The 24,690-nt window shown below is 45.6% G+C and overlaps 1 protein-coding gene across 6 annotated transcripts in view; it reads left to right on the top strand.

Annotated features, from left to right (window-relative positions):
• The window catches only part of PASD1 (PAS domain containing repressor 1), a 118,956-nt gene that overhangs the window by 50,247 nt on the left and 44,019 nt on the right, over positions 1–24,690 (top strand). For 3 of the 6 annotated variants that reach the window (XM_087748657.1, XM_087748659.1, XM_087748653.1), the window contains exon 1: positions 8,546–8,800. The exons of 2 other annotated variants lie outside the window; for them this stretch is intronic. The gene's annotated coding sequence lies outside the window, so the exon portion shown is untranslated. Of the gene's footprint in view, positions 1–8,545; positions 8,801–11,809; positions 11,919–24,690 lie in introns of those variants that run through there. One more of the 6 variants, XM_087748656.1, reaches the window with a different exon arrangement.

Genomic DNA, 24,690 nt, shown 5'->3' with positions numbered 1-24,690 from the left:
AGGCAATATCCCACTGTAAAATGCAGAAGAATTAATCACTGTGCCTGAAAATCCTACACTGAATTGCTCTCAAGGACACAGAATTTTGTAGGATGTATGAATGGGAGCAGTTGCTTAAGAAGATGCTCTGTGTGAAGTGGATTGTGTGCCACGCTCTGCTGCAGTTGTCATGGCGAGTGTTCAGATTTCCCATAGCAACAGAACCAGTAAAGAACTGCATAAAAAGCTGCACTAAGTGACCAGGGCGCAAGTTAATTCTCTCATTGGCATCTGTAACTTGAGCACTCTTCTGTAGATGAAACACTCCACTGAAAAGCAAGCTTTTCCTTCGGTTTGCGACATGTTTCCTCTTCGTAGTTTCATTATGATTCACCCACCGGTAGCTATGCTAGTGACACTCTCTGTGCCACGTACATACTACTGCATGGTGTCTGAATTAACTGAAGGAGATGATGACAGGGCAGCAGACCCGCAGTGAGGGCTGTTTTTGTAGCACTTTGTGCAAGTGCTGTCTAATGCAGGTCAACCAAAGTTCTGCAAGTGAAAGGACTGAAGCTCTACAGGAAACAATGCACTTGTTAAAAATTATTTTTGGACTCTCCCTCTGTTGTTTTTCCTCAGTAGAAGTGACTTGTTATTCTGAAAACTAGCAACACTACCAGTGTTAAGGGCAGGCAGATGTATTAAATGGACAAGGGGAGGATGAACACTGGGGGGAACTAGGAGATGTCCTTATAACAGAATGATGCTCCAAAGCAGGATAGTCTTTCGCTTTAATGAAAAGAAATTTATTGTAAGCCAGCATTTTCCTGAACAGTGGTTTGCAGTGCTCTGAGAAGTGCTGGGCTCTGCTCTGCGGAACCATGTCGTTTGTATACTCTGCTGAATGCAAAACTGGGTACAAAGGTGGATGACGTCCATGAGAAACACGGCAACTTGACGGAAGTCAGTTAGTGCAAAACAACTAGGAACAATTTTTCTGGGGGAGGGGGGAACCAAACAAATAAACAAACCAAAAACCTCCTCAGGCTCATCTGGCTGCCCGCAAATGTGCTGGGAAGGTGCTGCTTGGCTCGCCACGGAAGATGGAGTAAGAAGGCAGAGGGGGTTTCTTGATGTGGAGAGGAGCAGCAGGACCTGTTGCTAAAACAGTCAGGGATGTGATGGAGGGTCTTGCGGTCAGGATGCAAAGGGTGGCAGTGCTTAACTGCCCGTGTGGTCACCACCATATTGGGGCCAAGGACAAGCTGTCCAAAGAAAAAAATCCAATCCATTTCCCACAGTTCTTGCTTCTGCAAAATATGTCCAGAGTTTCATGGCAAGCACATTCATTAGACAGCGCCTCTCTCCGGTCCCAGCCCCTCATTCGCAAGCCCTGACCAAAACTGATCTTGATATTCCTGTTTAGATGAGGAAATTTTGACTGTCTTGCATATTCATTTTCTGTAGACACACAAAAATGTGATCAGTCACTTATAGCTGCATAATAAATAAAACTGGGTCAGTCAGGGGTTTGTTTCCACTTATTAAGACTGACTTTTTGCAACACTGCTTGTAGACAAAATCTGTCACATAATACTAGTTTCTAGCATCATAGTCAATTCATTGATGGTGTTCAGCACCTCCCCTGTGCCCAGAAAAACCATGTGCATTTCTGTGAGTAGAGAGTGCAGTAACATCCCACGCAGTTCTGAATATTTTTTGACACATTTCAGTGTCATTTAGTGGTAAAACACAGTGATAAAGTCTCGCAGACTTGCGTTTTAACTTGCTTTTGTTTAGGTATGAGCACAGCAGCACAGCATCAGCAACATGTGATGCTTTCAGTCCGTCCTTCTCCCAGGGTAAAATATCTCTGTTGAATATCAGGCCACTTCTTTTGTGCATTCATGAATTTATTTAGAAGGTTTCTGTGGTTTTAAAAAAGGCAGAAGGAAAACAGCGGAAGTTACCCAAGAACCCTGTTGACTTTGGTACACTTGGGATGAAAAAACATGTTTTCTTTCCTGCGGATCCTAAAAGACCATTAAGGGAGGTGTTTGGAGAGCTGTGCCCTGGGGCCTGTTCTCTGGGCTCCTGTCCTTTTTAGCATCTGGGTTGTGTTGTCAGCGGTCCCTTGAGACAATCAGCCTGCTCAGTTCTTCTAAAGAACCACCAGCACAGCTTGTGCTTAAGAAGCCACCGCTTGACTTTTATAATCTGGCTGACTGTCAAACTACGCCTGGTCTTTCCTTGGTGGTTAAGTACATACAACTGGTTGTGGTGAGTGAGTGTGCATGGTATCAGATACGTACACAGATATATACATATTGTTTTTTCAGTCTTTGCCAATCAGGGTGTGGTTGAAGGACTGTCAACCCTGTGGTCTTCTAAACGCTAGCACCCTGACTGCTTTCTACTGGGTCCTTCCACAGTCTTCAACAGTCTTGATTTTAATGTAGTCTTGTACAAGCTGCAGAGCTGGGAAAGGACCGCACTGGTCACTTTGTCTTGGAAAGGAACATTTTACTTTCCCTACAAAGTAAAATCAAGCAAGAGCTTCTCTCAGCACCCCGTTGCACGTGGTTTTGCAGAGGGAGGTCTCCCCATCAGCAAGGCTGCGCAGGGGGCGAGCGGGGCCACGGGAACTGCAGTACTTTGTGCCTGCAGGTCACAGCCATCCTAATGCCACTCTCTGTCCCAGTTACCCAGTTTCCGAAGGAGATTAGGATGTAGTTGGGAGCCCTCTGGCTGCAGACCAGTCGGGGCAGAGCAAAGGAGGTGAATGTCAGTCGCTGGGAGACAGACGGGAAGGTATGGATGGAGGCAGCTCCTGTCCCAGTGCAGCCTGCTAGGCCCTCCCAACACGTCCTTTGTCACCCACATGTGCAACTTGGGGGTCTGGTCAGACCTGGGGTTATAGCAAGAAGATCAGGTGACAAGGACAGCTTTCTCTCTGCCATGGTTGGCCAGGAGCATATTGCTTCTTGTTTTGGCGTCAGATGTTGCTGCTCTAACCCATGATGTTGAAAACTCCATCAGATGACATTGTTAACATTGCAGTTGCTCTGGGTAAAGGCCAGAGAAGAGAAGTGGAAACTTTTCAGCACAAGGAATAGTTAGTTGACCTGCAGCATTCCCAACTGCTATGTATGGGATCAAGTAACTAAGAATGGGCAAGTGCCAGAGAGAAGCTTTAAAGTGTTACCACCTTGTATGAATAAAGCTTAGCATCAGCAGAAGTATTAATAGGAATTATCCATGTTTATCAATGTGGCTTTAATGTGCTAATTAGTGACAACTGTGATTTATTAGGAAGGATGCACTTGCAGGTAATGGACAGTGATTCTGCACTGACTTGCCCGTTCTTCCTCTGCGCTTCATCCATGGCTGATGCTACAGCTGTTGCCATTGCCTGCTGCCCCCTCTGCCCATTTGTCCTCTGACTGCTGAATTCAGGGGGATTTGGGCCTTTAACATAATTATTGTTAAGTTTCTATTTTATGTCTCTGTTCATGAGGCCCCTCAGTAGCTGATTATACTAATCAGGGGTGATTATTGCCTGTGCCCACTTAACCCATATTTAAATGCAGCAGCCTGAATTTGTCTTCAGCACAGTCTCCGGAAGATATGAACCCAGTATCAAAGAAAATTAATTCATAGGTACATTATCCTATGGGATCAAGCTAAAATGTGGTCAAAGAGCTTTAGAGTCAGTGTATGCTCTCATGGAAGGATACGGGCAGAAGAAGGTAGCCGTGCACTTGTTTGTGCAAGTTTTTTTTCCACACTTCTTTTCAGTTAGGCAGAATAACAGATCACAAGAATACTTATCAGAGAATATTTTACTGCAGTTAAGAGAGAACACTTTTTCCTTTATAAAAATAATAATTTTTGTTGAAAGTATGATCAGCCACATTAAAAGTATTCTTTTACTCTTTTTCCTGGCCAGATCTCTGACTTGGGCACCTCTCAGCTTTTCAAATAAATATATTTATCTGACCATGCTATTACTCCAGCACAAGGAAATACAGGGCCTTAGGCACACACAAAATTTGGATACCAATCTTGCCTCTACAAGAACCATCTTAAACCATTTTCTGCAAAATAAGGTGCTGGATGATGGAAATGAAAATATTCCACTTGGTTCTCAAAAGCTTAGGTGGAATTTTGTCCTAAATGGTGATTAACTCATTTATATTCCTTTTTAAGCAGCTGCATAAAGATTCAAAGTGGTGCTTACAGATGCTGGGTAGGACAGCAAGTAGCTCCTTCCAGCCCACAGGGATGCAAGATTTTATGCTAAGGGGGAAATCCTGTTCACACTGGAGTAAATGTGGTTTTTGCTCTGCCTTTAATGGAGTTTCCGTTCCTTTTTCTGAACTTAAATGAGAATGGGATTTTACCCATCTTCTCACATGATTGTGGTGCAAACCCGAATTTTATTGTTCAGTCTTTTTAAAGGGAGAAAATGAAGATGAAACCATATAAGCCCAGAGAACAGATGCATCTCCAGGGGGAGAAGGACTCTAATAACTGTAAGGTGTTACCGCAAGCATAGGGGGTGTTTGGGATGAGAAGAAGGTCATAATGCCACAGAAAGGAAAACGCACTGCTGTTTCCAGGAGTTTTCAGTGAAACTTTAGAATTCACAGATATAAGGATAGATAAGGAATTGCAGGGACAGAGTTTCACATAGGCAAACTCTTGGGCAGTATATTTTTATGTTGCAAGTATCTGTGACTAAAATAGTCCAGAAACTTCAACTGTATTGTTTACATTAAATGCAGCAATTATTTATTCATCTCCCAACTTTGATTTTGTTAAATAACCAATACCATAATTCAGAGGCAAGAATTTAATCCCCAGAAAATTCTGCCCTCAGAGAAGATCAAAGTGAGTCTTGGGGTGTTAAGCACACACCTACAGCACTTGATCCTGAAAAAAAATTAAGTGCGTGTTTCAATCAGGCTATCCCTTCTTACTGGTTCCCGCGCATTAACCTAAGCCTCTGCCTGAACATTCTCAGCGCCAGGATCAAGGACCTGCGGAGATCTCCACGCTGGGAGAGCAGAGGTCTGGAAATGTAGGAAGCGAACGCATGAGAACACCAGCAGGCTGTGGTGGCAATGCCCACTCATTCCTCTGCATCTACCAACGCTACAGTAAAAGACTGAAAGTCTCTTGGGTGATATAAATATGCAAGATAAGTGCATACACTGGAACACAAAGGTGAAATACCCCTGTTTATCAGGCACAATTAAAATGAATAGAGGATGACTAATATAGAGGCAGTTTAAAATCTTTACACGACACAGTGTCAAGGCAACAGTGTTGTGCAATAGCACCGGCACAATTAACGCCGTGTCCCTGCCTTGGGCAGCACCGGGAGCGGAGCTCCCAGCCAGGCTCACCTGCACGCTCCCATGGCGGGCGCTGGGTGGGCTCCACCGCTTCAGCTCTCCGCTCGCTGCCACATCCCGGAGTCACGGGGAAACCTGCCCAGAACCAGCCTCTTCGGATCAAGGCAAGGGTATTTTTTCCACTTTGTCGTCTCTATTCTACTTTTTCCTTTCGGTTGGCATTATCCCAAGCCTCACCATTACTGCTGCGTGAAAAGCGAGAACATCATGTTGAATTTCTGGGCACACTCCGGAGTGAGATGAGGCTGAGGTGCCTGATCCTGTACTGGAGCTGGTTCTCGACTTAGCGCTGCGCAATGCAAACATTTCCTGGCTATGAATTTTTGCAGCATGTAATTTAAAGGCTAGTTTGGACAACCCTTTGCTCCGGATGAAAGATTGTGCATGGGAGTGTGATCTTGCAAAATACAGCCCAAGCTATTCCTCTGTTTCTTCATTTAATTATGTTACTCCTTCATAGTGCCTGCCAGGCTGCAGGATTCTCCAGTGCGCTGGGTGAGTGCAGCAGGGACAAGCTGTTTTTTTTTATATACATACATATATATATATATATATATATGTTCTTTGCTGTTCTTATTTTCTGACCAAAACTGGGTTTCTCTCGGTTTTGTTGCTGCTGGCATGTCTTTGCAACACAGCATTGTTAAAAACTAATAATATAAACAAATCTGAGGCTATGCCAACCATCGCGGAGTACAGCCAAAGCTGCCCAACACCGCAGCTTGCTTAGCAATGTGTGAATTTTGTCATGTCAGAAATGTCTGGTTTCCCGTTCTTTTTTAACTTTTGGAAGGTTCTTAGTGGAGAGCGTGTTCTTCTAAACGAGATAATTGAAGTCATAGACATGAAAACTCTTTCAGCATTGCTATAGGAAGAGTGGCCCCTGCGTTTGCCCAGCCTGCTGTCTCTACCTGCCAAGGGCTGCAGGGGAGTTGGTTGAAACACTTCAAATACAACATGATTTCTTGTTGGAAAATCATGTTATTGCAATTAAGGGGTAAAGTGGTATTTCTGAGTGTTTTGCTTTATTAGAAGAGAGTGTTGATGCTGTTTGCTGTGCCTGCCAGGCTCGCGGGAGGGGGGGTGGCTGTGGAAGCGTCCCAGGTGCCGACCTGGCCAGGCAGTGCCAGCACACCCGGCCGGCTGCGAGCACAACCCAGGGCAATGGCTGCGGCACCTGGTGCCTCCAGGGGAAACCTGCCCCAGCCCCAGCCCCAGCCCCAGCCCCAGCCCAGCCCAGCCCAGCCCCGCTGGGGCCACATCCTGCCTGCGCTGCCCACAGCATCCTTCCACGGGTGCCTCAGCTGCAGAGCACAGTATTCTCTGTATGCCTGATCCAATTCCCCAAATGTGTACCTGCGTGCCCACGTACACGGGCTGCGGAGACGCACCTTAACTCAAGAAAAAAAAGGGAGAGAAATGCCACATTCGATACCTATTTGTACCTTGCCTGAAAGAGGGCAGGAAGGATTTTTCCCACTTGAACGAGGGAAGGGTTGCTGTGTTTCATGTGATGAGACTGTGTGCCTCAAAAACCCGCTCTCAGTGGGAAAATGAGGTTTGCCACTTGTGGTAGTCAGCACAACCACACTATTTGCTTTGCCTCCGATAAGAAAGAAAATAAGAAATACTAACTGCGTGCAGAGGTGCCCTTTGTCTTGTCTTCATCAATAATATCCGATGTTCCTCAGGGTTATTGCTGTAACAACGTCACTTCCTTTTCCTCAGTGGCATCAGGTTTATGCTAAAAACCTCATAGTAAAGCCTTTTGTCCACTGTCCCCTTTTTGGTTCTGCTTTTATCCCCCGTGCTGTGCTTTGGGGAACGTGCGGGGGACTGGGCCATGCAGGCAGGCCGCCCACCTGCCCCCTTCCTCCGGCAGAGCGAGGGCTGGGAGAGGAACAGGAATTTTGGCTGAGCAAAAAAAGCCAGGGGTCAGGTATGCCAGCTGTGGGAAAGGGCTGCTGGGCAGGAACGAGCTCCCAGAAGGAGCAGATCTCCCAGCATTGCACAGGTTGAGGAGCAGCTTTCCTAGAGAAGTTGCAGGGGGAAAAAAAACCACCCCACCCCCCAAAAAATACCCACCAACTAAGAGAGTGCGCTCAGTTTTGGAAGGGGATTACATGATGCAGCTGCTTGCAGCAGCACCCTGGGGCCTGGGTCAGGGACCCAAGGGATGCCCCCAGCCCCACGCTCCCCCAGGTCACCCCAACTGTGGCACAAAACCCGCGTTTCCCACAGGAGCACCCCAGCGAGCACTAATCCCTCCTGGCAGTAGCTTGAGCAGAGAAAGGAAGAGGCTATAGACCAGTCTTGATGCCACAGCTTTTGGTAGCTACTGCTTCCAGAAACAAGAGCAGGATAAATCAAATCCCCGGCAATCGGCATTACCTAATGGAACAAGCGAAGAGCGGCCCCACCTCCGGAGCTACCGCGGCAGGGCCGGGGGACCCGCTGCCTCCTGCCACCGGCGCCGGCCCCTCGCCCGGTTGTTGTCGCGGGAAGGGGGGAAGCAGCAACCCCAAGGAGAAGAGGGAAAATAATTACGGTAGAGAAAGGGGAAAAAAAAAAAAAAAAAAAAAAAAAGTCGTATGAGGAAGGAAACAGCAAATGTTAAATCAGTGACTCATGGGATGGGATGACTAATGCCGTCAGAGCACAGCTCGTGTCGGGCAGGGAGCTGGTGCCGTGGGGAGAGCAGGGAGGTGGTGGGACCCGGCCGGGGCGGTCCGGGCCCCGCCTCGCTCCCCTCCGCGGGGCGCCCGGCAAAAACCGGGGAGGGGAGGGGAGGAACGGCCGCTGCCGCCGGGCTGCGCGGCCGAGCCCGGCCCCGGTGCCGGTGACCTGCTTTCCGCCGGCTCCTCCCGCCGGACGGGACCGCCGCTCCCCGCGGGACCCGCCCTGCCCTGCCCCGGCCCGGCTCTGCCCTGCCCCGGCTCCGGGCTCCGCGCCCGCGGCGGTCGCGCTTTCTGCGCGCCTTCTGCGCCCCTTCTGCGCGCGTTGCGCTCCCCGCCCGTGCGGAGGGGGGCGATGCGGGCGGGCCCGCTCCCGGCGGGGCTGCCGCCGGCCCGCGACCGCCGGTGGCGGCGGGGAGGGGAGGAGGAGCGCGCCTGTGCAGTGCCGGGAGGACGGGCTCAGCCCCGCCGCCGCGTTACACAACCGGCCGCCGCAATAGGCGAGTTTCACAAGTCCCGCCGCAGCTCGCCGGCAGCCCGCACCCACGTTGCGCCCACCCACCCGCTCGCCCGCCCTGCCCCTTGCCCTGCCCGCCCTCATGCCATGCCTGCTGCGGGCAGCGGGACCCCGCGGCGGGCGGTAACCCCTGGCGCCGGGGGGGCACCGCGCCGGGGCTGGGCATGGCACTGAGAGCGGCTGCGGGACACGCATCCTCCTAGACGGTACGTACCCCCTCTGCGGCGGGGCCGCGGGTGCCGCGGACCCTCGTGGGCTCTGGGGGTGCGGGAGGGGGTCCCCTCGCTGCCAGCCCGCGGGGATGCGGGGTGCCCCGGGAAGAGCCCCCGCTGCAGGGCCGGGTGCGCGGCACCCGCCGCTTCGCCCTCCCTCCTTAACGCTTCCAGGACGGTCCCAAATTAAGTTTTGGAGAGGAAAATTTACAACTTAAGTCGGCTGATTCCCCCCCCCCCCAAAAAAAAAAACAACCCGTGTGCGGGCAGGAGGGGCAGGGGCCGCGGCGGGGGCTGCTGGGCGGCTCTCCCCTGGCAGAGGTGCGGCGGGGACGGGGCGCGGGGCTGCAGCCCCGGCGGCGGGGCGGGAGCGCGGCGGTGCCGGGCGGCCCGGCGCCCACCGGAGCCCATCGACGGACCGGCGGGGGAACGGCCGCGGGAACGGGGGACCTGCGACCTGTTCGGGTCGGGGGACGCCGATTTTCTGGAGGCTAAAATGGGCCTGATGGCAGTCTTCTCGTTCTGTCTTCGAGTTCTGTTGTTCTGGGAGTGCGCTTGCCTGAAAACACGGTGGGGAAAAACCTCCCAGCTGAGTCTTGTGCCTAAATATAGCATCTAAAATCCAGGTTGAAAAGTTATTCCTCCCACCAGGTTTATTGTGTCATTTGATTTTACAGACTGTTTACATTATAAGCGGGGAATTATGAAGGCTTTTAAAGTCCCTCATATGTTTCAGCTGTGGATTTGTGAATGATAACTCCAAGCCTTGGTCCTTAATGGCAGAAATTGCCAACTGATTGCTCTGGGTAGCTCGCACTGGAAGCACGCTTCAAAGCTGAGCCCTGCGTGATTCATAAACGAAGTGTCAGATGCACTTTAGAGAGCACTTGTCCTTTGTAAAATGCCACAGTCCCCAAAGGCAGGAGGCTCCTGAGCCAGCCGCAGAGCAGGTCCCTGCTACGTGGATTTTGGAGGAGTCCAGCACAGCAGTCCCTTTTCGGGGGCAGAACCGGCACCTAAGTGCCAGCTAGCACTGATCCCTGAATGCAGTTGTCTTCTTCAGCAGGGGAGCAGCCCTGGAGATAACGTACCTGAAATCAAAGCTGTGAAAACGTCCCATGCTTTACCCGCCTGCGAGGGTGCAGTAAAACCTGGGAGGGCAGGGTTATTTATTAGCCTCAGTTTATTTTGTCGTGTGCAGTGAAAGCGGCGGTGGTGATTTAGCTAATGGGACAAGACAGTCTGGTGTACAGATGGGAAAATGTCAGGGGTTGCTTCATTTTTAGGCAGAATGAGGGTTCTCCCCTGTCCTTATTTTGCTGGATCGCTGCTTGCTAATCCCTAGCTCTGGAAATGGGAACTTGCCTTAAAGAGACAGCTAGCTCTTCATGTTTTTGATACATAGGCTTGACAGTCCTCGTAGGTCCTACAAATGTTGTTTGAAGCAGCAGATAATTTCAGGAGTATGCAGTGTGAACCCCTTGTACTGAACATACTACAACATGTGCTGTTTTGGTTGGGAATTTGTGTAATTTTTATAAACTTCCTAGGCTGCGATGCCTCACCGTAGTCATCCGTTGAGAAAAATACGTTTAGATTTTTGGTTTTCTAGAAACTGTTTTTTAAAAAGAGATAATTTTCCTGTAATGTGCTAATCAGAGTAAGCCAGCGTGTCAGTGATGCATCGCGGAGGAGCAGAGCACCCTGCACGCTGATGCGCTGTAACGCCGGCACTCGGGGCTCTCTCGCTGACGAAGTTCTGACAAATGCAGCAAGCACTAACGAGGAGAAGATGCTCGGGAGTTGAGCCAAAAGTGGAAGTTTGTGTGCAAGGGAGGCATTCGTATCTCTTGGGCTAAACATGTTTACTACCGAATCTTTAGAATTTTTCTGGAAGACGTAATAGGAAAAATGCAAATGGCTTTAGGAGTGGTTGCTTATTGCTCGTTTATTCTGTTCAGAGCTGTAGATTAGCGTTATTTGACCTAGAGGAAAAAGTAAAATCGGTTTGAATTTTTTTTTATAAACTGCAGAGTTCAGTGAAATTTGGCAGTAAGGTATGTGATGGTTCCTGTTTTTTAGCCACTCAGACTATGTCTGTATTAAATTATTTCGCTGGTTTAAGACACACATCAAGTACTCAAAAATAGCTCAGGGTTAAAGATTAAAATTAGCAAATGAGTGGTTCATAATTAAAGTCTCATGGCGTTGGAAGCAGCATTACGTTTCAGAGATACTGATGTCGAATCCAACTTCTGCTCATTAGTAGTATCAAAAAATTGGTAGGATGTCTTTACGGTTTGGAGCTAGGGCTTGTCTATGCACAGAAGGTGCATTGTTTTGCCTTAAATTACGCAACCTCCCAAGATTCACGTGTAATGATACAAAGGTTTTGATGCCAACATAGCTCATTCCTTCAAGACTGGGGCTATGTGCCTATACCAGAACAATTGAATCCAGGCTTGTACTGGAACAGTTATGGATTCTAGTGGAATAATATGGCTTTAACCAAAATAGTAAAACCTATAAAACCCAAAATAGTGTGGACCGGTCTTTGCTGGTATTATTAAAAGGATACACGTCTGTATCACCTTGGTTCCAAATCACTATTAAGTCAGTCAGGCAGGTACAAAAACGGGGTTTATTTGTTATGACCTGGATGACACCCTTCTTTCACGCGAATCTTTGTTCACCTAAGGCCACGCTCTGCTCGTTGTGCCCCACGTCGTCCTGCTGCAGTAGCAGCCCTGTGCCCGTCGGCACAGCCGCGGCCGGCGGGGCTCTCCTGGCTGCAGCTCTGCCGTGTCTGTCCCGTTCTGCTGCCCAGGCCGAGGCCATTTCTCTTTTTTCCTATTTCTCTGCTACTTTGGTGCACCCAGGACTGTCGCACAGAGCGACTTCTTGCCCTGTGGCCCGTGTGCCGAACGAACAGTGCCCCTGTGCAGAAGCCCTGCAAAAGCCTCTTTGTTTTTATTCCAGTCCCACTTGAGCCCCGGTTTTACGTGAGGTTGAGGTGGTGGCAAGGCCTGAACAAGTGCTCTGTACGCAGCTGGGCTTGCTGGCTGCTCGTCTGCTCGGCCTCAGAAGCACCAGATTCAGCCAAACCGCAGAGGTGTGTACAATTAATGAGAGACTTTGACCTACTTCATATTCCATTATTGGCTTGGGCCTTGTCTACATGGGGAGATTACACCAATTTAGTTTAAGTCTGTTTTTAAAGTGATTTGATTAACCTGATGTGACCTCGCGTAAGGACGTTCTTATTTTGGTTCGAATGAACTTATTTGGGTTCAGCCAAAACCTGCACTTAGTCAATTTACACAGATCTGAAATTAGCCATGCCTAAACTGAAAGGAGAACTCGTGTCTCTAAATAATGACACAACTTTCTCATGAAAGCAGAACCTTCTGTAGAATCTGGAACAGAGTGTAATTACTAACAACTCTGCAGGAGACTGAAAACTATTCATAGCAAAGTTAGAAAAAAAAAAAAAAGAAAACAAGCAAAACTTAAATATCTCAGTGAGACAAATGAAGAAGTGCCAATAATCCCAGTCCTGGAATACTGAAAGCAGTGGCACAAGGCTTGCGCGGCTTGCAGCAGGGTTCTCCTGTGGCTCTTCAGCTGCAGAAGAGGGGAAGCATTTGTGTCCTGTACACGGAGTCGCTATATAGTCAAAAAATAAAAAAGCAATGCAGGGAACTATGGGCCTGCTGATTTGAATGCAGCAGTACACAGTGTCTCATGACGTATTTTGTAGGGAAGAATAATTAGACATGGAAATAATGAGGAAGCAGGCTAAATTACAACAAGGTTTTATCAAAGATGGATTGTGCTAGACTAATCTAACATCTTTTTTGTATAACAGATTATTTAGGTGGGGTAAGGGAGGAATGTAATTTATCTAAAGCCAGGCATTTGATACCATGCCCCACAGGACATTATTGCTTAAAATGAAGATGGTGGTTCAATACAAGAATTGAAAGGTGGAAAAGGAGCTGGCTAAGGAAAAGATACAACAGTTGCATGCAAATAAGGTTGTCTGAATGGAGAGAGGTATTCAAAGAAAGTCATCGGGATGGAGAGAGATTAGTGCTGTTGCTCCCTTGGGACCAGGCTTGCTTGCGCCTGTTGAATGGAGCCGCTCTGACCTGTGGGCAGGATTTGGGTGCGTGCCCAGGAGCCATACGGGATTACACAAAGTTGGGAGGTATTGTCAATATGGAGGAGGATCAGATTATCATATGAAAGGAATTTAGATGACTTTGTTGATTGGACTGATAGAAATAAAATGACATTTAATAGTGCTGAGTGCAAAGTCATGCAAAGTTTTAAGCGTGGAGACCAGTAACAAGAATTTCCAGTGTGAAACAGGAGCTCGTCAGCTGTCCGTGACGGAAGGGAGAGATGGCTGGTCAGGAGATACCTGCGAGCAAGCAGTGAGATACAGCTGTGAAGGAGACCAATGACGTCCTGGGATACCAAAGGAAAATAATACGAGGGATTCAGGGAAGTGTGATATTATCATTGTACAAATCATCATACAAAGCGTCGGTACAAGAGCTTTCGTTGCTCATGGAGTAGCTCATTGGGATTTTGCATAGCTCGGAACACCCCAGTCAGGAAAATGTTAAATTACAACAGTAGGAGGGCTAGAGATGTGGTTACACAAATGGACCCTCTATTGTGTGAAGTGAGGTTAAAGAGCATAATTTGTTTAGCTCTGGGCAGTTGAACAAATGAAGGGGCAGGTTACAGTAGGTCTTTTTAAACCCAGTTGGGACTAAATAGCAAGAAGGCAGAAAAACTAAGTCGAAAGATAGCATCCGCACAAGATCAGATTGTCTAAGTTGGTCATGAATAAATTTGGATGGGAAATTAGAAGAAAGCTTCTAGCTACCTGAGGATTGAAGTTGTGTAATAGTCTTTCAATTAGGGTAGTTTTGAGATAGATCTTGATAATCTTATGAAAGAGATTATACAATTAAATTAGAGAGTTCCTGGAGATAGGAAATTAAGTTTGCAGACTTAGTTCTCTGGTCTCCAGTATAGTCGTATTTTTAATATAAGGTTGAAAGGAGAATGGACCTGGTTTTGTTTGCACTATTAACCCCATGCATCGAGGCTTCTGCTGTTTTCTTGGGAGCCAAGGCAAGAATGAATTTTCCTTGTTGTTGCAGATTTGAATCTTTTTTTTTTTTTTTCCTCATATTTGCCTTCCTCTCAAGCATTAGACGTTGAAAGTGTGTGGTGCAGAGACTCCTCGTAGCATTAGACGGGCACAATTGCCTGCAGTTTTTTCTGGCATGCTCCCTGGTTTAACCTGTTCATCAGATTTTGGGCCGGAGAGGCATTTTTCCTTCAGGTTGTGTTGCCAGTAACTGTATTGTACTTCATGGTATATTTTCTGGGATCTGTTGCTAGCCTTGTTTACTGAACTCTGTTTGGATACAAGGACACGCAGTACTGGCAGTGATCTTCACCTGCCCTTTCTGTGGCACAACACGGTTTAATCTTTAGTGCTTCTGATGTGTATCATGAGTTTGTTGTAGGATGTGAGGACATGTTCTGGGGCTCCTGGTGCATCTCGACAAGTTGAAGAGATGTTGTGAAGTAGCCATTAATAGTGTTGTTTTCCGAGACTGGAGTGCTGGGGTTGGTGTCCCCACTGTTCCCTTTCTACCTGATATTCCTAAAACAAGTTGCAAAGCTGGACTTAAAATCAGCTCTGCTCTGGTGCTGATCAGAGCAAAATTCTGTCAATTGTGCAGGATAACCTCTAGAAGAAAGAAGTGATTGCTGACCATTAGTGATGGATTAGTAATTTTAAAAACACAGTTTTGTTACAGGGAAGCTGAATGTATAATGTGCATCTTATTACAATAAAGAGAGAAGGAAAGAAAAAAACCAACAGAAAGCAAGCAGGCAAGCAAGAAGGAAAACAGCTTGACTTAGCCTGAAGCAGAGATCACATACCTGATATGCTGCCTGTAAAGAGAAATTGAAATATGGAAAAATGACAGTGCAGATGAGGATAATACTGTGATGGTAGAAGGGGAAGTGTGTTAACCAAACTCCATGGAGCTGTTGAAATGCATTGAATCATCTGACTGTGACTTGTATTCTTAGGCAAACACAATTGTATAATTGGTTAATTTGTCGACATTTCTTTAGTGCATAACACTATGGTAACCAGGAGGCTTGCTAAACATTGTCACAGAGCACACTGTAAAATATGGCTTTCCTCAGGAGGGAGGGAGAGAGGCACAGCAAGACCTTGGAGCTCTAACTTTGGAGGACTGATACACACACACACACACAAACACACACAAGCGCACACATGAGCAGTTGGAAGTGGCCTCCTGTTGATGGTGGTGGAAGATGAGCATACGATGGTTTGCTCGTGATGTGCATGTTCTGGGTATGATGGAAGAGGTGACACGGGCTAACAACTGCCTTGAACACTAGTGCTACCTGTCTTTTGCAGAGCAGATGGACTGGGGACAACCATGCCACCCTCCTGCCGGGTCCCTAACACCCAAGGGTCCCAAGCAGACAGGGAGAGCAAAGGGCTTGGTCTTCCCCACACCACTGCTCATGTGGTGTGGAGGACTATGCCACCCTGCTTGTCACCCTCCATCAGCTTTGGGGACCTCAGTCCTCTAGGGCTGCTTCTCAGGGACGTGTTGCATGAAATAGAAATATGTGGAGTTTTACAGTGAGTATGTAATTTTTCACTGTGAGAGTGGTGAAACACTTGAATGGGTTGCCCAGAGAGGTGGCAGATGCCCCGTGCTTGGAAACATTCAAGGCCAGGCTGGATGGGGCTCTGAGCAACCTGATCTGGTTGAAGCTGTCCCTGCCCTTTAAAGGTCCCTTCCATCCCAAAGCATTCTATGATTCTAGGATGGTTCTACCCTGGGCTTGGCCAGTAGCCGTGTTGTACCTGCAGCTGCCACCTGCACTGCTCTCTGCGCCCTCGGTCTGGGCAGGGATGTAGGCAAGCCCCTCTGTTCCCCATGGCAGCGTCGCGGCTCAGCAGACACTTACACTCGACCTCTCTCTCCCCACGATCAGTGTTCCCCCTCACCTATAGGTGATCTATTAGTCCATGTGAGGTGCTTTGTTGAATGACAGCTGTAGGCAGATTAATTGATTGACTAATAGATGAACACAAAGATATTTGTAGGTGTGTTTATTGTTGTTTACAAACTGTCCAGGCTTAGAAAGGATTTTCAAGTATGTAGCAATGGCAGGAATCATATCCATAAAAATGCTAATCTCCTCTCTTGCTTCATCTGTTCAGCACACAAACACATGCATACACACATGCTTAAAAGAAATTAATAAGGTTGGTTTGTTCTCTTCTGGGCTCAGCCTACTTTAATCTTGTTTTAACTCACAGCACAGTGTGCCTCATTGCTTCAGGACAATAAAGTTTTGACCATAAGCAACACACTAAGTAAACCATTTTTTTGAGAAATAAATGAACAATAGATGAGCTGATAATAGCTCCCATTGCCGTTGTCTGTGCAAAATAATTAATGTCAAGGAAGATTTTCAAGCAAATGCAGATGCTTTATCTGAAGAGGATGAGATGAACTCCTGGCCCTGATGAAGGCAAAGGCTGAACTTCCATCAACTTCTGTGCAGTGAGGACCTCTCCCAGAGTATCAGCCGAAGAGAAAAATAAATGTCCCGGGGAGTCAGCCCTTGGGTTTAGGCTGTTTAAGACTCTACTGCACAAACTGCAAATATGCTTTTATGTATAGGAGAAGATGCTGTGTGTTTGGTCCACTGTTGGCTTGTCAGAGCAAACACAGCAATTAGAGAGGCTGTTAATAGCTGGGGAGGGTTACACCCCTTGCTGAGGAAGTTTGGCCATAAACCTGTTTGTCCTGTCTCTGAGTGCAGTGTACACTGGCATGATTTACAGTAAATTAAAAATATTCACTCTGATCAAACTGTTTCCAATCAAATTTTATTAAGTGATATATTAAGTGTGTGTGTTAAGTGAGTCATGTGGCAAAAAGACAGGACTTTGGTTGACTTCACTACTGATGTATATATTAAAGATTAGTATCAGCAGTTTGCTTTTTCTCTCAAGTAGAGTAGTTGGAATGGCTTCATTTTGGGGCAAGCTTTTAATGGCAGGGGCGCAGTAGGAAGTATTAATAAAACAAACTCTTTGTGCTAATCTTAACACCTACATTTTCTATTTAATCTTGCTTATTGCAGAGGGCTGAGCTTTGTCATTAGTGGAGACAATGTGTCAACACAGGAGAAGTGAGTTACTTTATTTTCTTTCCATCATAAACTCTGGGGTTAGCCTCCCACAGGGCAGCAGTGATGTGGAGCGGTGTAATTGCAGAGGGAGTATACATTGGCCCCTGGGTGACAGATGATTCTCATTGCTCATTCTGCTGGAGCATGGACTTCTGTGAAGCTAAATCACTTTCTCATCTGGGGCATCTTCACATCTCTTGGGACTTGGCTCTTCAACTGCAAGACCTCCTGGTATCTATGTCTCATCAGGCCTGGAGCAGAAGTCCATTATCTGGGGAAGTTTGCACAACTCAGGAACCCTTGCTGAAAATTTTATGTGGGAAAATTGTCTACAGCTCCGTTTTTCTACTTTCTGGAAATAATGCAGAGTTTGGAAGGAGAGGGTCCCAGAAGAAGGTTGAGTAGGAGAGTGTGTATGATTCTGTAAGAGTCCTGGTATACCCTCTGGAAAGACCAAAGATCCATTGCCTAAAATGGGAGAAGAATAAATGTAATGGACTGAAATTGCCACTAAACCATTTGGAAACAAGAAATGAGGCTAAATCAGAACTTCATCTTATCCAGGGCACATGTTTCAAATCTGGAGCTGAATTCCTTATCTTGGGTATATTCATAGTTAAAAAGGCAGCTAGTAGAGCTATCAAGATCTAGAGCATTAGACTGATTAGTTTGTTGGTAGTAGGCTGTTGTGACTAGAGCAGAATCTCTGTTTTTGCTTGAGGGATGGAAAAAAGACTAACGCAAAGAAGAACAACTTCTGTGTTTTGATTTTTTTTGAAGGAAAGCGTATGAATATTAACAAGTGATCCAGCTGGAATAGCATCTTTCTTTAAAATTGTCCTTAGAGATAGTGTATTATATTAACATGAATTTGATTGCACGGTAAGTAAAATTTTATAAATATAAATCATCACCTTATTTCAAAAGCTGCAGTGCTGAGGAAGCTATTCTGGGATTTTCTAATATAGTCCAGTTTGAATTGTTTGAATAAGAAGAGATATCAGTGAATAAATCAGATAATGAGCTGCTTTACATAGAAGGCATAATGCCTATTTATGATGTATGGAAGCCCTAAGAGAGATGAATTGTCAGTTTAATCTTCTTTGGATTGTGTTTGAAATCTACTTTTATGAGGCATTCCTGACTGTTCCAGAGATTACTGTTCAGACACTTATATAGAGTTTGTTTATATTTGATTTACAACTCTACAAGGTCCTTTGCAGGCAAGTGTTCACTTTCTTCAGTTGTTTTTATTTGGTTCCTTGACCTTGAAGTAAAATTTGTAGTGATTTTAGATATTGCCAAAAGTATTCTTCTGACCTAGTTGCTCTTGTCAGAACTTAGGAAGCAGTGTTAGCTCAGGGGATGCACCTTACCAGAAGGAGCAGTAATACAGATCATCTCCTTTGTCACTGGCATCTTTGACACAACACTGAAGAGCTTTGCAGTTGATCCGAGAGGGACGAAGATTTCTCCCTTGCTCTGTAATGAAGAGTACGGAGTTTGGAGCCATTGCAATAAATACTTCTTTTTCCTGCTTTTTTGTAAGTTCTTGTGATAAGTTTCCTGTGGAAAAGAGGATTGCTGGATGAATTAAATCAGATTAACTAAAATTAGATTTCTCTCTGTTTCTAACAGTGCATTGGCATTGACTCTTTACCCGTAAAGCAGCTATTTTTTGAGCAAAAATCTGGAATTTATTTTTGTGTCTTTCCTGACATGAACGTCGTGTTTTATTAGGGAATCATCTCAATCAGCTTTACTAGCAGCTGATTTTCCAGACAGCCTTGCAACACTTGCAGCAGCTTCAATCAAAGAGCCCTGATGGGGAAACGTTGCTGGAAGGATGACATGCAATGCTGGAGTCTGGCAGAGCAGGATTGCTGCTCTGCATAGAGGAAGCAAACATCTGTGAGATATTAAAAACTTTTGACAGGGATAGGAAGATAATTCTCAAGATAATTCCGCGTCAAGCTCTGCTCTAACTTCTCTCTCCTGCCAGGCTTCCTAAGCTCTAGGTCATAAGGTTAGAGAAAATCGTGGGCTGATTGTGTCATCCTTCACCTGTAGATACAGAACTTCCCAATTGCAGTCAGTCGCCACCAGACCCGCATAGCCTGTCGTCACCCTCCTATTAGGGATGACTGTTGCTAAAACATTAACATTCATGTCAGGTCTAGATATGGATCAGCACAGGCTTAAATCATTGTCAGGAACAGATGTGAGATACCTCATCAGTTATTTCCTAAGGAAAATGAGTTTGATGATTGCATGAATAGTTGTAAATATTTCATTCAGCAGCTCAGCTACTATGGCAATGGTAAACAAGCTTCTGAGGCTGAAGAGAAGCATTTTGTGGTACTGTACTTGATTTCTTATTCATTCAAACTTCAGTGTACAAGAAAGCAGCTTAGGTACTTCGGATTACTTTTTGTGACAGCACTGGTCATAACCAGGGGCTTGCTTTGAAGAGAGCCCAACGTACTTAACCCTAATAAACAGGGCCAGCTTCACCCTGGTTTACAATGTGCAGCATTTGTCCACAGGATGAGCACAAAGCTGCAGATTTTGCCACTGGGACACGATCATGGCACAGGAATTAATTCTGGCTTCAGTAGGAAGATGGCAGCCTGAGCACCAAAATGTCCGTCCTCTGCCTTGGCTTTGCCCCTGCCCACCCGATGCCAAGCTTTGGTGGTCAGCATAGGCCTTGGCTGGGAGTTGAGCCAGGACTAGGTGCTCTGTGCCCCTGGCGTGCAATTGCCATGCGATAACTCTGCTGGCTCTTCGGCGCCTTGGCTATACCTAAGCAATAATTAAGGGCATGGCTTTAATTTCTTGTTTGTTTTGCACTTCTCACTTGTTGAAAACAAAACCGAATTAAATTGGAAGAAACTTTAATGTTAGATGAGGGTAGGTGTAGTACTAATTTCAGTGAAGTAGACAGGAATTTTACTACTGATCTTCTGCAGAAGGGCTGATGAGAGGAAGAAAAGGAAGGAGGAAGTTAGCTTTACTCTCTGCCTAATTCAATGTTTTCCCTGCTTGAGTTTTGGCTAAACTATTGTATAGGTTGCTTGTGATTTTTAGGAGACATGCACAAAAGCAGTGCCTGAAAGAAGGAGGTTGGGAGTACAGATGATATTTGCCTCTCGAACGTGGCGTGAAATTCTGAGGAAACTGGGACTGCCAGCTAAAAGGTCATGGGCATTTTTAACTTGTGCTGCTGGCTTCATGCTACTGCGTAGATGTTTGTCAGGGATCTTGCTGGCCTTGGTGGTATTACGTAGTCAGATTATCACAGAAACAAGCTCCCTTTTTACCCATGCATTTTTTATGCATGTACATCACAGTATGATTCTTTCCATCAGCTGGTTTTAATGTGTATTTTCTTGGCCAGCCTAATTTTGTTGTGTTAAATACAGTATGGACATTGTTAGCATATATGGATATACTGTTTTAAGTGCTTTGGTCAGGAAAGCTTAAGGTAATAAATTCATGTTTATCCTAATTCTGGAAAGCACAGATGTTTAAAAAAATAGGCATGTGCCAATGGGTCTGGCTAAATGGAGGGCCAGGCTCTTCAATGCTCTTTTCACTCTGTCCCAGGTGAGATGCAATCTCACACTGCAGCCTTTTCAGCTGGCCCAGTCTCTTACTTGAAAACCAGGGACCACAGAGATCTATAGGTAGAGATCCGCCGTCCTTGCCAGCCACATCCATACAGCCAGGATTGCTCGGCAGGATGGCAGTATCCATCACTGCTGCCATTAACTACTTAGTAGAGGAGAGTTATCCTTCGAGAGAGATGGACCCATGTATTTAATTTACTGGTTGTGTTGGAGTCTTGGTTTTGACTCATACTAGGAGGATTCATAGTACTGGACCATTGCAGATATGAAATAAAGCATATTTTTAAATGTTCTGCATGCTTGCGCAATTCTAATCCACAGACAGCATTTAGATGTCCAGAAAAGCCCATACGTCCATAATTTCAGGGATGCCCATCCTTGTGGGACATGACCAGTTCTCTGTCCTGCATCCTCCCTCTGCCGTCGGTGAGAAATCCCCGCCTGTCGGTGCTGCAGCGGGTGACGAGGGACCGTGCGCCCTGCAGCCCTGGGCAGAGCAGTTAAAAAGACCAGAGCCTCTTTGAGGGCACGATAGCAGAAACGTTGCTGTTTGATCCGTTCCCTTTCCCCTGAGTCTCTGTGTTTACTCGAATCTTTTTTACATGAACGTTATCTGGGAGGGACACATCTTTTCTGGTCTTAAATAGTTAAAAAAAAAAAAAAACCAAAACTCCAAGAGAATCCCCAAAGCAAAGTGGACATTCAGTCGTGCTGAGTCATATTTGTTATTACGGCTGATTATCCAGCCAGCCATGCAAATAAACTGCAAGGGGGAAAAAAGGATGTGTGTGAATATCTTAGCTATGACAGAATGAGGCCTTGGGTCTTTGCGCGTAATATGTGTAACAATAATGACCTAGTATGAAAGTGTTCCAGTGACTGACATATTTGCAGTCTAAAAAAAGATAACAAAGTAATAAGAGAGAGAGAGGGAGAGATCTGTGGATGTTTATCTTCTCTTTTCTTCTTTCTGAAGCAAAGTTTTGCTTTCTCATTATATTTCTAGTGCATATCAGCGGTACCGTGCGGAATGATGAATATGATTGCAGTTAATTGTTTAAATATTCTTTTATTCCCGAAGCTTTCAAAACAAATAACCATCTTTTGAGGAGCTAGTTGAGAAGTGATGTGGGCAAGATAGTGCAAAAGAGAATATTGGATGTGAAGTTAAAAGCGCCTCAGAGAAGAGAAAGATAAGTAGGGGGGCGGTGCTTTAAAGAAGGAGAGAAAACCAGTTATATTATTAACAATACCAGTAACGTAAGTGGCAGCAATTCTTCTTGAAAAAAAATTGTAAGCTTCAATAGTTCAAATCCATCCTTGGTGTAACAGCGATGGAATTACACTTGGATCAACATCTTTTCTGGTGCATAAGTCTTCTAGTGTTACTTAATGCAAATACTACAAATGAGCATGACTTTGTCCAAAATGCGTTTGCTGACTATATTTATCATCTGTCTTCTTCATAGCAAACAAGAAGAGACATCTGTGGAGAAGGTCTGGTAGCCACAGAAAATATTTTGCATCACAGTGTTTAACTGGTGCCATTATGAGCTATTCTCAGCTCAAAGAGCTGTTCTTTAGGGCAGCTGAGACACAAATGTGTATTTGGTGTTTGGGACCCTTTGCAACCGTATTATGTATTTGTAATGCAGGAAGTAAAACACTGGGTGGAAAAGTGCCACTTCAAGACAACTGTGAGTGATTTTGGAAATTCTGAGTAATGAGATGAGTTTTCTCACAACAATGCTCAAGTCTAGCCCTTAATCATACACTTGAAACAAGTGGGCTCAGACCTTATGAAAGGTGTTTACTTACTTAGCTTTAAGGCACAGGCCAAGAAATAACTTGATCGGATTAGCCGAGTTTGAATAGGAACAGCAGCAAATAGAATCAAATGAGTGTGAACGATGCTGCTGTGCTCTCTATTAGAAAAATATCTCCCAGCTGCCGTTGTAGAGTATAATCCTGCAAGATGCTGATGCCTCTGGTTCCCATTGCCTGAGGGAGCTGGGCCAGGGCACTTCAGGCATGCGGCTCCCATTACTCACCTTAGTCAAACAATGTTTTTTTTCTGAAATACTTCTTTTCCCTGTTGTATAAAGGCTGATCCTTTTCTACCTCCTCTTTCTTGAAAAGCTCTTGATGCTTACAGGGACTGGGTGCGTTGCTGGTTATTCTCAGCTGCAAGATTACAGAGATGGCAGTGGTAAGGTCGGCGGGGCATGAACACGGCTCAGCTGGAGAGCAGATGTGAGCAGATCATTTAAGAAAAGCAGCTGAAATTCTCGGAGCCAAATGAGGATAAGACAAATTTTGAAATGTAAGGGCTTTGTTTAAATTCCTTTTGACTTATGTGCACATTATACCTGGAATGCTCCAGAATTCAACACACCAAGAGGGTAAAGAAGTTTCTTCTGCTTGAACTTGGACGCATGAAGCCAGAGATGTAAAATGAGGTCAGTTAGCTCAGCTGCGGTGAATCCTTTGATATTCATTTAATGGATAAGTAGCTAAAACTCTAAGTAAGCTTGCATGGGAGGCTTTGAATTTTAACTACTAAAGCTCTTTATAATTTTCTCACAGGTCTTTTACATAGACTGGACATTAGGAAGCATTTCTTTACTGCGAGGGTGGTCAAACACCAGAACAGGCTTCCTGGAGAGGTGGTCGATGCCCCAAGCCTGTCAGTGTTTAAGAGGCATTTGGACAATGCCCTTAATACCATGCTTTAACTTCTGGTCATCCCTGAAGTGGTCAGGCAGTTGGACTAGATGTTCGTTGTAGGTCCTTTCCAACTGAAATAGTCTGTTCTGTTCTATAGGGCAGTTTGTGTTCAGACAACTAGTGCTGTTCCACTTCTGCTGCAGTACCGCTGCAGGTCTCCTCAACCTGTTTTCTCATTTTTTCTGTCTCTGAACCAGAAGTGAGAAGTGGGCTGGTTCTGGGAAATTCCATCATTTTGGCAGTTTTGGGGTTTGAGATTTGGGCTGAAGTCAAGAAGCTGAACTCTGGATCAGGAGCTGAATTCTCCTCTGCTATAGGGAGTCTTTCATTCGGGTTCAGACCTATCTCTAATCCTTTTGTCGTAGTATTTCCTTTTTTTGAATAGCTTCCTTATGTATTGAGTTCCAGAAATTCCAGGCTGGTGATACACATGGGAAACAGATTGCAACAGAGAGAAGATTAAATTACTCAGGTCTAGGATTACTGAGGCAGAACATTTTTTCTTCATGTTGTTTGAAAAGGGAGACGAATCTTCCTTTTTTTTTTTTTTTTATATTTATAGGAAGGAGTTTGAGATCAACTGACTCTGAGCTGCCTTTCCATTGGTCAGTCAGTGATCACTTGAGGAAAAAATAATGAACTGTTTTTTTTTTTCCCCCTCCTTCATTTGCAAATCAGTTCTTACCGGTGCTGTGTATTTAGGGGAGTTCTAAGACTATAGTCTGATGCTTCAGGAAGCTTATTTTAGGAGGGAAGACTTGACTGAATGCCAATAGACAGAGCTAATCATCAGGACATCTGGATTCACTTCTTAACTTTGCTGCGTGACCTTGGGTCAATGATTTAGGTCGAGCTTTTCCAAAACATGCATTATTTGTAGGTGCTTATGCTGGGTTTCAGCATTACTGAAAATTAGGCTTTAACTGCATTTACTGTTTCAAATTCAACATCCCAAAACTGGGACACTTGTAAAAAGAGACAGAAGTAAAATGTGCCCCTGTTTCGTCACTTGTACAACTAGGATACAACTGTGTTTATGGAGTGCGCTGAGGCTTCCTGATGTAAAAGCATCAGAGGAGAGAAAGGATGGCAGCAAGCTGCTTGCAAAGCATCTGAAAGCAGACGTTGTTCAGCAGAAATCAAAGGACACTGAACAAGAACGAGACTTCCCAGACCTCCCACTTTATCAGCCAAAGGTCTCCCCAGACCTTGTAGAGGACCAAGCAGATCTAAGGAAGT

Source organism: Nipponia nippon, unplaced genomic scaffold (assembly GCF_047370975.1).
Source record: "Nipponia nippon isolate SJK-2023a ecotype South Korea unplaced genomic scaffold, ASM4737097v1 scaffold_12, whole genome shotgun sequence".
Lineage (NCBI taxonomy): Eukaryota > Metazoa > Chordata > Aves > Pelecaniformes > Threskiornithidae > Nipponia > Nipponia nippon.
Note: the sequence above shows the minus strand (reverse complement) of the source record. Positions and strands in the feature narration are given on the sequence as shown.